This window comes from Spermophilus citellus (assembly GCF_964194105.1).
Source record: "Spermophilus citellus genome assembly, chromosome: 4".
Taxonomy (NCBI): Eukaryota; Metazoa; Chordata; class Mammalia; order Rodentia; family Sciuridae; genus Spermophilus; species Spermophilus citellus.
The window spans coordinates 106390736-106402850 of record NC_138185.1 but is presented as its reverse complement, the minus strand read 5'-3'; the positions used below and the strand labels follow the sequence as shown (position 1 = coordinate 106402850).

Sequence of the window (12115 nt, the reverse complement as noted above, 5' to 3'; positions counted from 1 at the left end):
GCAACAAATCGAAACCCTATCTATAAAAAGGGAGCTGTTTATCTCATCTTTGCCAAGGTGTGCTAATGGAAGTTCCTAGGTTCCCTGTGTAGATAATAATGCCTCCAATACATAGATTGACAAAGTGCTTGAGATACCTAGTTGCTTTTATTTATTAACCAAACAGGGCTTGGGCCAGACGCTGACTGGCCTTGCTTTGGGGGACGCTCTGGCGGCGTCAGGAGAGGGGGCGGGACTAGTCTTCCCGCTCTCTCCAGCAAAAAAGATACATTCCCCATCGACTTGAATTCCTCAAAAGGCCCCAGTGAACTCAATTCTTAGATCCAATACTGTCGTCCTTCCGCAATTCCGCGGAGACGGCCCCAAAAACGAGGGCTGGCAACAGGTGGGTCCGATTTCCAAGGAGGACTTCCAGCCGCGAGGCCACAGCAGTGAGCTGTGAACTCCACGAGTGGCCGACAGGTGGGAGCAGCCTTTCGCCAGTAACCTCCGGACAAGGCACTAAAAAGTAAGGACTAAAGAAAGCGACCCCAGGTGGCCCTCGGAGCCTCATAAACTCTCGGAGGTTATTAAGACGCGATATCCAGCACTCACCAATGGCTACCTTTTAACTCCGGCCGCCTTCCTCCCCTAGACTGGGTACCACATGGCAGTCTCACCTGGACATCAAAAACCACTCTGAACCAGCGCCAGAATTAGGCCGCCCTCATATCCCCTGACCACAGGGGACGGGCTGCCCTGGATCTTGCCTAAGGTTTCAAACCAAGGTGGTCAGAGCTTTAGATAAAGCCAACTACTGACGCGGCTGTCTTGCCCAGAGTAGAAAAGACAAAGCTATCATGGGCAGCCTTCTCGAGCTTTTAAGCTCAGGAAAGTTAAGGAGCGTGGAAACAGCCAGGCCACCACATAAATTTAGTACTTCTCCCTGGCCCGAGAGGGGAGAGCCCACGCCCTCAAATCAACGCCTCAAGAACCCCAGAGCTACGCGCCCCAAATCCACTCCACCCATAATCCCCGAGCTTCAGTCACCCCGAAGTCTACCAGATCTCCAGCCTCAGAGGAATCTTTGTGTGCCTCCTCGTATCTCCCCGCCCCCCTCGCCAAGGGCGCCGAGTCTAGGACTTCCGGGCGGGAGGGCAGTTGGAAGGAGCTAGGCGGGCCTCACACATGTGCAGAGCGCGCTCCCAAGCGAAGGGAGAAGGGCGGAGAACACGGCTGGACTTCCCCCTCCAAGCTCCCTCTGCGGGAGAGGCGGGCTTATCCATTCCTCCAACCAGACGCAGGGGCGGGACCTTGCGCTGCACGTAGGCCAGGAGAATCCTCCTCCGCCCTTCACGGGGTGGGGGGGGAGAATCCTAGCAACTTAAACTCCAGCCCAGCCTCCGGATAGGCGGAGCTCAGGAGAATGCCATCCAATCCATATCCGAGATGGGAAAAAGGGACTCTCTCCCAACCAGTGGAAGACAAGAGGAGGCGGGGGTTCTTTAGGAGCCTGAGGTGGGTGGAAGAGAGGAAACAGCCCCGCCCCACGGGTCCTCTCCAGGCCGGTTGCACAAGGCACCGGCGGAGTAGATAGTAAACAGTCTGGGCCGAGAAGTGGAGGCAGGGGTAGCCCCGCAGCACTCCAAGGAGCGGTCTTTCGTTTCTAGTCCCATCGCTGCGCCGCGAGACGCCGGTGCTCCGCCTCTCCAACCGCGGCCGCCATCCCGGCTGACAGGCGCGCCCCCTGCGCCCCTCCCCGCCCGCTGATGCATTTCCTTTTCCCGATTCTGAACGTGGAGACTGTTTTCCCAGTTTCCGACCTTCACTGCCCCTTTCAGACCACCCCCCCAACCTTGTGGGCGCGCATACTAGCCCCCGCCCCCTCCTGAGTCTTTCTGCCCGCCGCGGAACCTCGCGGGAAGAGGGAGCCCGGCAGTCCGGCATGGTCGGGGGAGGGGAACGGAGCAACAGCAGCGGCCGCCGCCGCCTTGGGGTGGGCGGGGAAGGAGGCAGCTCCATGTTTGCAAGGGGATCAGCTGGGGCTGCGAGTCGAATCCGCCGAGCTCCTGGAGGTTTTCCACACCCCCGGCCTGAGCTCTGCGCCGGCCCGCGGCCTGACGGACTCCGAAGCCGAATGTTGGCTCGACTGCCATGGCCCAGGAGTTCAGGGAGCCCAACGCAGCACGCGGGGCTAGTGGCGAGGCGCAGGCGGCTCTTTCCGGCACCTCTCCCGCCCCCAAGGTCCCCTCCCGCAAGTCCGGCGTTGCCCCCGCCCCCAGAGTCCTTAACAACCGCGGGCCCAATGCGCCCGCGCCTCTTCCGAGCGCGCCCACCGCCCCCTACGACAAGTTTGCCGGCAGAAACAAAACCTTCCGGCGGCTGCCGCCCTTGCTGGCGTGGTTACCCGGGAAAGCGGCGGGCCGCGGCTCGCTAGCTTAACTCTAGCTCTCGACCAACTCCGGGCGCCAAGGGATCGGTGGGCCCGGCGGACCAAGCTCCGGCCGCCGCTCCCTGCCAAGCCCGCGCGCCACAGCCAGGCCCCTGTTCCAGTCAATGCACAGAACCCCCTTTTTTACAAAACATTTCTTTAAAAAAATAACCGGAGCGGAGGATCTCCTACTGTCGGCCCCAATCCCCAGTGCGCCGCCTAAACCTACCAAAACAGACTGCTCAGTGAAATAAACTAGGCGGCGCGGCCGGCGCATGGGCGACCCCAGGCCGGGCATATTCCCTCCCCTCGGCTCCAGCCGGGCTTGGAAACACACACACTGGCGAGCGGGCGGCGCCAAGACTCTCTTTCGTGGCCTGCCCCTCGCCTACCTCGGCTACGGGACTCCGAGCCTCCCCCCGCCGAGTCCCAGGACCCGCAGCGCCCACACCGCATCAAGCCAGCCAAAACGAAAGGCTGGCGAACTAGCCCCCCAAACGCCCGAGATTAGGGGGACCAAATTAAAAGCAGCTGTTTAACATACCTTCCGAGCCCGGCGAGGAGTACTGAATGGGGGGAACGCCCCCCACGGGCTATTGGCTCCCTGGCGCTCACGTCAGTCACCCTCGGCCCACCTCCTCTCCTCGCCCCGCCTCTTCCCCCTCCCTCCAAGAAAAAAATAAAAATAAATAAATTAAATCAGCCGCGAGTGGGAGGTGCAACTGTGGTAGAGGCCCCCGTATCTCGCGCACCGCCGGACTAGATCCAGGCCTTCTGGGATCGGAGATCGGCATGGTGGAAACTGAGAAGGTGCCGGACCCCCATTTCCTTCACGTACACGACCCTTTGAAGCTGGGTAGGGAGAAACGGAGCTCCCTAGCGACTGGCTGAAATGTCCAGACTCCCCAGGCTCTGTGACCTAAGTGTGTCCGGCCCACACTGCGAGGCACCTAAAAATGAGCAATGCAATAGGAAAGCTTTGCATCCAGGGCAACAGGCACTTGTATGAGCACCTAGTGTGGGGAAGGCTAACATTCCCAATGTACCTGCTGCTGGGTGCAGTTATACACTAGCTGAGATGCACACTCTACCCTCCAAGGGTTCTAGATCCAGTCGAGGAAACTGATGCCAAAGGAATTGAAGCAAGGTAGGAATGTATATGTAAATAAGACACCCTTAGGATACCAGAGCAGGGAGATTCCTTGCAACCAAAGAAAACTGGAGGAAGTGTGTTTAATGTGAGGTCTGAAATATTTTATCAGAAATGGAGGGGCAAGTTATTTTCAGTAAAGGACACAAAGGAATAGATAGAAAACTTCAAATGTGGATGTAGTAGTGAAAAACAGGCTTTGAAACATGAAACCACTGAAAGACTTTAAAAACCTGGTGAAAATTCTGAAATTCCACAGCAGAATGTGCCAGCAGCATGATCATAGGACCATAGGCCCAGAACTGTGGTATAAGATGTTCAACATTCTACCTAGCAGCTTGATGGATTCTGAGGGTGGACCGACCAGGCACCAAAGCAGGCACACAAGCTGTTTTAATCCAATAGTGGGTTTGGAGAATACTGATGTACATCTTGTGTGAAGAATAGGTTGTAGAAACCAAGTTTTCTTTTTTCCTCCCAATCACCGAATCCAGAGTGTTCCCCACCTTCAGCGGGTTTCAAGTCAAATCTCTGAGTCAGATCCTTCCATGCATCATTTGTTGTTTATCATAACTTCCAACTAAAAGGAGTTTGTGAGTTCTGAGGGCATCCCACATGTCTGTTCAAGAGAGCTGAGTCTAGAGCCAGGATGCACACTGTGTGGACAAGAAAGATTTGTTGAGACACTAAAGAAAGTTAGTGCGGATATAAGGTGCAATATGCAGAATGTGAAGGGTCTTAGAATCCTGTGGGCAGATGGGGGCCTGTCATTTAGGAGAGTGTCCCAAAAATTCAGGTGGCAGCTAATGACTACTTGACCAGGACGTGGCAGTGGATAAGAAGACTAAAAAGGAGAACCATGTTTGAGAAAGACTTAAGGGCAGTGGTTGACTTATTCAATGTGGATAGTAAGGAAGAAGCAGCCTGTGGGGTTTTGTGGGAAATGGAAGAGGTTTCTATATGATGTTATAGTCTGAGGTAAATCCCTTCCTTTGGGCCTCAGTTTCCCTGTGAAATGGGGGTGGAAATTGGAGTAAAAACATTGGCTCTATGGACCCTTCCCTCCTTCAGAGTCCATGTGGGAAGCTTGCCTCAAAGGAGAGAAAGCAAGTGAGAAGTGCTAATTTGAGGAGAGTAATAGGTCATCCCAGCTGGAGTTGGGAGATTGGAATGTGAGTAGTAGCTTGGTGGGATCACTGAGGGAAAGGGTATGGAGGAGAAAGGCCAGGAGATAAGGACTACGTATTCAGTGGGAGGCCACCAGAGCCATGGAAGTAGAGGTCCATCCTCCTTAGGGTGAAGGTCAGTCACAATTTCCTTTATCAGGACAGAGTTCCCTGAAATCTGGATCCCCACTTCAGATTCCTGCTGTTTCTCAAGGGACTCTGCCTTAGGTAAAGGCACAATAGATGCTGTGTTAATGTGATAAGAGGCAGAGCAGGGGGGCAGAAAAAACACTTGTCTGGTTGCTTTTTTGCAGGGCTGAGGATTTGAACCCAGGACCTTGTGAATACTAAGTTAGTGCTCTAGCACTGGGTCACACTCCCAACCCGAAGAACACTAGTCTGGATGTTGCCTGGTTGTCATTTAGTCCCTTATCTGTGAATTAGCCTCCTCTCGTGTATAAGGGGATAACATAGGAATCCTTGCCATTATGAGGATCAAATGTGATAAAATGTACCCTATCATCTGATGATATTCTATGCTTCTGTGAAGGCCAAAGACCCAAGCATTTGGCTATGACCTTGGGCAACAAGTGGTGTGCTATAGATGAAGTTATATGTAGAGGATTTGAAACCCAGTTCCCCCAACTCAGAAAATCAGACTTTGCTGACACCACCCCCAACCGCCCCCCCCCAACATTGAGCTGCTCCAGGACAGCCATTCTATCTCACTTCTGGGCCCCCAGGGCTCACAGCAGTCAAGCACAGGAGGCCTTTGGAAGAGGTCCAGTGATTGTTTCTGGCTAACGCCGACATCGGCACAGCACAACCAAGTCCCAGACTTTTTGGGAAGTGAATCTGGTTTGTGAACATTGTCCCTGGCTGCACTGAGGGTTGCACCCATCTTCCCTCCCTCCCCACTATACCACTGAGAACAAAACTGAATGGATCTGAGGATCCATGGAGAAACCACATGGGAGTTCTGATTCCCAGGCCTCTTGTGTGTGAAATTTCCCATAGGATTTATGAGTTAGAGGCTATTATCATTATTTATAGATAAGCAAACTCAGGCTCTGAGTAGAATGACTTGCCCATGTCAAGTCAACCAAAGTAAAATCTATCTGGATCCAAATCGTGAGTTGCGTCCACTTCCCCATAGCTGTCTCCATACATACTCAGGCTGGTGATCCATGTTGTGGCCTTGAGAAATACCTTACCTCCCCTCCTGCTCCACACTCCTAACCTCTCTAACTCCAAGAGCAATTTGTCCCCAACTTGTTCTAGATAATCTCTGACCCCTTCCAAAAAATTATCCTCAAAGCAGCAAGATTTGTCTCCTAACCACATACATGACCTCAACTCATTACACATAAAATCCAAACTATCACACCCCTTAGTCTCTCACATGCATCATACATGCACTCCCTCACTCTTAAAAAGGACTCATTCAGTTTTTTAAGGTACTCATGGTAGGTAGTAATTAAGATATTTAGGCCAGGTACGGTGGCACATGCCTGTAATCCGAGTGACTCAGAGGCTGAGGCAGGAAGACAGCAAGTTCAATGCCAGCCTCAGCAACTTACACCCTAACCAACTTAGTGAGACCCTGTCTCAAAGAGGACTGGTAATATAAATCAGTGGTTAAATGCCCGTGGGGTCAATCCCCTCCATACCGAAATAAATAAATAAAAGCCCTGGAGCAGGCCTAAAAGACCAAACAATTCTACTATGTGAATAAACTCCATCTCTCTCGAAATCTGCTAGCTTAGGTTGTATATATTCTATTTCTGATTTCAGGGGAGCCTTGGGAACTAGGAATATTTTAATAGATTTAAAGACTGCTACTCCTTACTCCCTTGAAATGTCTTCCCCTCGCTGAGAATTTAGTTTACCTCTGTGTCTAAATCGGGAAATTACATATAATAGTATGTTCCCGAATTTATCAGGCTTTATGTGATCCTCCTGCCTCAGCCTCCTGAGCTGCTGGGATTACAGGAGTGTGCCACTGCTTCCAGCTGGTGACTTTTTTCTTCCTTTTTTAAGGCTGCAGGTTCTTTGTTCAAAATCTTATTTAGGAAATTGGGCTGGGGATATAGCTCAGTTGGTAGAGTGCTTGCCTTACATGCACAAGGCCCTGGGTTCAATCCCCAGCACAAAAAAAAAAAAAAAAAAAAAAAAAATCTTATTCAGGAAATAAAGGTAGGCCTTGTTTTAGTGAGTTGAGTGAGCGGCATAAGCACTGAGATTTCTACACCTTCACCTCAAATTCATGCCTCCTCTCTGATAGCCCTGCCAATTAGAGACCTCTAGTCAATCCACATTTCTGAATGCTGTTCATTCTAGCCACTTCCTACCTCTCAGCAGCTTATGATAATGCAGCCAGACCTTGTCCTCAGCTACCTCTGCCTGTTAGTGTCCTTCAGGAGCTTTTCTTCCTTGACCTGGAATCCCCTAAATGTTGGTGGCTTGGAAAGATCTATCCTTCTTACCTGTCTCATGCTTCACTGACCTCACCTATTCCCCAGATTCGCCTACAAAAAAAAAAAAAAAAAAAAAAAAAAAGTCCTGCTGGGCACAGTGAGACATTCCTGTAATCCCAGCGACTCTAGAGACTGAGGCAGGATTGAAAATCAGGCCAGGCCTTGGCAACGTCATTAGACCCTAAGCAACTTATGAGATCCTATTTCAAAAAAAAAAAAGACTGGGACATAGCTCAGAGACAGAACACCCCTGGGTTTGATCCCCAGTACCAAAAATTAAAAATAAAACTAAGTCCCAATTTGACATATGTAGCTAGGTATGTACCCCAAACATCAGACTCTATACTTTCACTGGTTGCTTGCCACAAAAATGGTGTTTGGTCTTTACTTTTATAATTTTGGGTACAGGGGATTGAACCCAGGGGCACTGAGCTACATACATTTTGTTGTTGTTTTTTGTTTTTTGAGATAGGTTCAAAGTTGCTCAGGCTGGCCTTGAACTTCTGATCTTTCTGCATAAGCCTCCAAAATCATTGAGAATATAGTGTGCACCACCACACCTGGCTGTAAAAGAGTTTATTAAAAGTCAAGGAAGGGGCTAGGATGGTGGCTCAGTGATAGAATGCTTGCCTAGCATGTGTGAGACACTGGGTTCAATTCTCAGCATCACATAAAAATAAATAAAGGTCCATCAATAACTAATAAAATACTTAAAAGTCAAGGAAGGACAAGAATGGTGGTGCATGCCTGTAATACCAGAGATGCCGGAGGCTGAGGCAGGAGGGTCACAAATTCAATGCCAACCTCTGCGATTTAGCAAGACCCTGTCTCAAAAAGAGCATAGGGGTAAAGCACCCCTGGGTTCAACTCCCAGTACTAGGAAGAAAAAAAAAAAAATTAAAAACTCAAGGAAGAAAGCCAAGTATAATAGTACACATACATAGTCCCAGCTTCTCCAGAGCCTGTGCTAGACCTGTGGTGACTACCTTCTCTCTACATCTCCCTGTCTTGCTTTCCTAATTTAATTATCATAGTTCTAACAGCTAAGAGGAACATATTACAGGAGGATCACTTGAGTCCAGGAGTCAGATATCTGACTATGCATTTTGCAAAACCCATAGAATTGTAAACAAAAACATCACAGTGATGCAAGATATTACTTAAAGGGGCAACTGGTTGTGGGGAGAGTGAGTACATGGGAACCCTGTTATTTTCTATGAGCCTAAAATTGCTCTAATAGATCAATTAAAAATAATAAAATTACAGACACATTGAGTGCATACCTCCATTTCCACTAGTTGTTTTTTTTTTTTTTCTCCTTTTTGTACCAGGGATTGAACCCAGGGTGCTTAACCACTGAGTCACATACTCAACCCTTTTTATTTTTTAATTTGATCCCAGGCAACATAATGAGATCCCATCTCAAAAAAAGAAAAGACAAAATAAAACAATGATCGCACAAGATGACTCCACCCCTTAGCTCTGCTGTGCATCTGGCCAGCCTTGAGATTACTTAGGACAAGTTGCTAGATTCTGATGCAGGGAAATAGTAGAGGGAAATGAGCTGTGCTAGACCTGTGGTGACTACCTTCTCTCTACATCTCCCTGTCTTGCTTTCCTAATTTAATTATCATAGTTCTAACAGCTAAGAGGAACATATTACACAAAATGTTGAAAAGGCACCACAGTTCCTAGCCCTTATACAACACCCCCTAGTTAGGATTCTAGTGTACTTAGCTATGCCCCCCCACAGGGCCTGAAAAATGTGGGGTTTTCACACTGCTGCATGTCAGATTTATCTGAAACAGGAGGAAGAATATGACAGCTATGGAGAAAGAGTGGTGGAGAGTAAACAGGTTTGAGTGCTACGTTTCCATTCGTGGAAAAGACCTGTCTTCTCTGTAGTCAATTAAGAGTATAGTCCCAAATACTTGATATTCACAAGTGTTGTGTGATTGTTAACGATGGGGCAGATACCACCCAAGTTGGTGGGAGCATTAATTCCTGCCCTTGGTAAGCTAACAATAGCCCATGAGAAGTGACCAAAGCCTGAGACAAAGATCTAAGACATAGGTGAGACGCTCTGGGACCCTTGATTAGTTCATTCCTTGGCTTTCAAATACCCTGTCTGACCCATAAGAAGCAACAGAAAAACCATAAATGCTTAGGGGCTAGTCTTAGATATTACAGAAGAGACCTAGCCTATTTTCTATTTAAGTTGGGGGCAAAAGGGAAGAGAACTGAGGGAATATAAAGAAGTGACAACAACTTCAAAATGGGGATTTGGAAAGCAAGCTAAAACAGGAGAGTACAAGTGGGAGCTGATTCATCGAAAGGGAGGGCCTGATAGTTCTTCCATGGGTATTTGCTATATCTCACAAAGAACTAGTCCCCTAATAGGACCATCCAGTGCAGCCCCCTTCTTTGATAGAGAGAAGCTAGGACACTAGGACTTGGCTGGGTTGAGTGGTTAAGACTCAAAGCCACAGAAAAGTTGTCACTCTAGGAAGATTTTTCTCCCTAGCTTGTGTGTCTCAGCTCATCACTTTTCAGTTCTTCAACTTGGTAACAAGCATTTCTCTATGTGTTTCTGGTTGTCTCTAAAGATGGGAAGCATCCTTTGAGGACAGAAACCACATCATAAGACCATGATGCTAAATAGTCCAGTCTCCCAAGAAAAAGTCCTGTTCATGTCATTTGCCTGCATATTGTCACATAAAGACTGACAATGGTGAGCCTCCTAGGCTTAAAATACTGGGATATCCTTCATCTTAGTAGTTCCATCCTTTTTAAGAGGGAAGGACAGGATGAAGACAGCAATACAAAAAGAGAGGATAGTGGGAATCTCTCTTGTGCTTAAAGAATTAAAAACCATGAGAACGTTAAAATAAGTCAGGATTTAGTCAGAATAAGTCAGGAAAACAAACAATCAAATCAGAAGTTTACTTGTCTCCTCTGAACATTTTTCTCATGCTTTGTTCACTAAGTCACCTGTATGAGAACCTTGACTTCCTGAACAGATTCTAGGGTGCCCGTGGCTTCTCCTTCCTTCACCTTCTTTAGTGCCTCCTAGCATAAATAGATTCAAGCTGGCAAAAGCTACAGCAAGGGGTGTTGGTGTGCATCTATAGTCCCAGTTATCTGGCAACATAGCAAAACATTGACTTAAAAAAAAAGAGAGAGAGACAGTTGGATATAATTGGTGCATGCCTGTAATACCTGTACTCAAGAAGCTGAGGCAGGAAGATCTGAAGTTGGAAACCAGCCTGGGCAAGTCAAGGACACCCTTTGTCCAAATAAAATTTTCAAAGGTGAGGTGGCTGAGGGTGTAGCTCTGTGGTAGGGCACTTGCCTAGCATATGTAAGGCCCAGGATCACAAACAAAATAAAACAAACAAAAATCTCACTACAAATAAAAAATGAGAGTGACAGGGACACTACTGAACTCTTTTTTTCAGGGTTTTACTGAACATTCTAGTAGACATCAATTGGCTAATACTCCAGAGCCAGGGAATGTGAACTAAGTCAGCTGTTCCCAAACCTGGATCATTCTGTCACTCAAACCATCTACTGGGTAAGCCCAGGAATCAGCAACGAGGAACTGAATTTATAGAGCAGCTGGATTATAGCCTCTTCAAACAAATGATAGTTTGAGATTACCCGCTCCAAACTTTTTATCATTAATGCTGTTTCATATATATTCCACCAATTCTGCGTATTCCCCTGACTTTGTAACAGATTTCGAAGAACCTGTGTTCACTTCTTACACTAGCTTGCCCCCCCAAAATGGACGCTCACCAATAAAAAAAAAAAGTATATATATTAAAAAAAAAAAAAAAAAGATTAGAGGCTCATCCAGGGCAAGAACTGGTTTAATCTGCTCTATTCTTTTAACTCTTGATTAAAGTAAGAAAATCAAGAAAAATTTGTTGGCAGATCAGGAGAAGGATTCTTTGAGGGCACCTAGAGGAATAGGTACTTGGGAGTGCAGGTTCTTAACTATAACCAATTAATTTTCCTGTTTCAATTCTTTTGTCAATACGTACTTCAAATGGTTGTGGAGAGCAGAATATATAGAAAGTACTCTGAACAGTACCTGGAATGGAGTAAGCAACCTGTAAATGTTAGTGGTTATTATGATTATTATCATTATTACTCCAGTATTTGCACTCTCTAGGCTAGAACTGCCCAACTTGGTATGTTGTCACTGTCCAACAGGAAGTAGCTACAAGATATGGAAGAGTTCCTACAGGGACAAAACTTCCTAGTTCCATTCTGAGGTAGGTGCAATACAAATTACTCCAGATTTTCCCACAAAGACCAGTTTCCTGGGAGAATAACCCTTTTGGTATTCTGCAAATAAAGAACATGCCAAGAGTTCTTGTCTGGGAGACAACAACCCTGTCATCCTTCTAACCCACTATAAGGAGGATGGATACAAGATTATCTACCTAGATTTTTAAAATTGCTTATATTCTGAAAGGAGAGCTTCTCTGACACAGTGGAAAGACCAAAGTCTTTGTAAAGCAGAACAACTTGAGCTCTAGTTCTAGAGCAAATCACTGTAAATCACTGTTTCCCTCTGGACCTCACCTTCTTCATTTATACAGAAATAGGAGAGGGGTGGATAGCAGAAGGGAGGGAGGATAATATCTCACTGGAATGCTGTAAAGTTTCAGTCAGGTCATGGGGGACAAAGCATTTAACACTGAGCTTAGCACACAGCAAGCACTCAATTGGTGCTGGTCCCTTCCCTTTGCCTAAAGCTAAAGTGTTAGCCTAAAGACAGGTGGGTGGTTGTCAGAATTGAGTCTCAGATACTGAAGTCTTGGGTATCTGGCTACCTCCCCATCCATCCCAGACCAGTTCCTGGATCCCCTCCTCACCTTCCCAGCCCACTAAATTGATGAAG

The 12115-nt window shown here is 47.5% G+C and overlaps 1 protein-coding gene across 2 annotated transcripts in view; it reads right to left on the bottom strand.

The window, feature by feature from the left end:
* Positions 1-3022, bottom strand: part of SIN3A (SIN3 transcription regulator family member A) — a 58846-nt gene extending 55824 nt beyond the window's left edge. Inside the window, exon 1 of one of the 2 annotated variants that reach the window (XM_081290958.1) lies at positions 2955-3022. The gene's annotated coding sequence lies outside the window, so the exon portion shown is untranslated. Of the gene's footprint in view, positions 1-1041; positions 1130-2954 lie in introns of those variants that run through there. The other variant, XM_081290957.1, reaches the window with a different exon arrangement.
* Positions 3023-12115: the final 9093 nt, after the last annotated feature.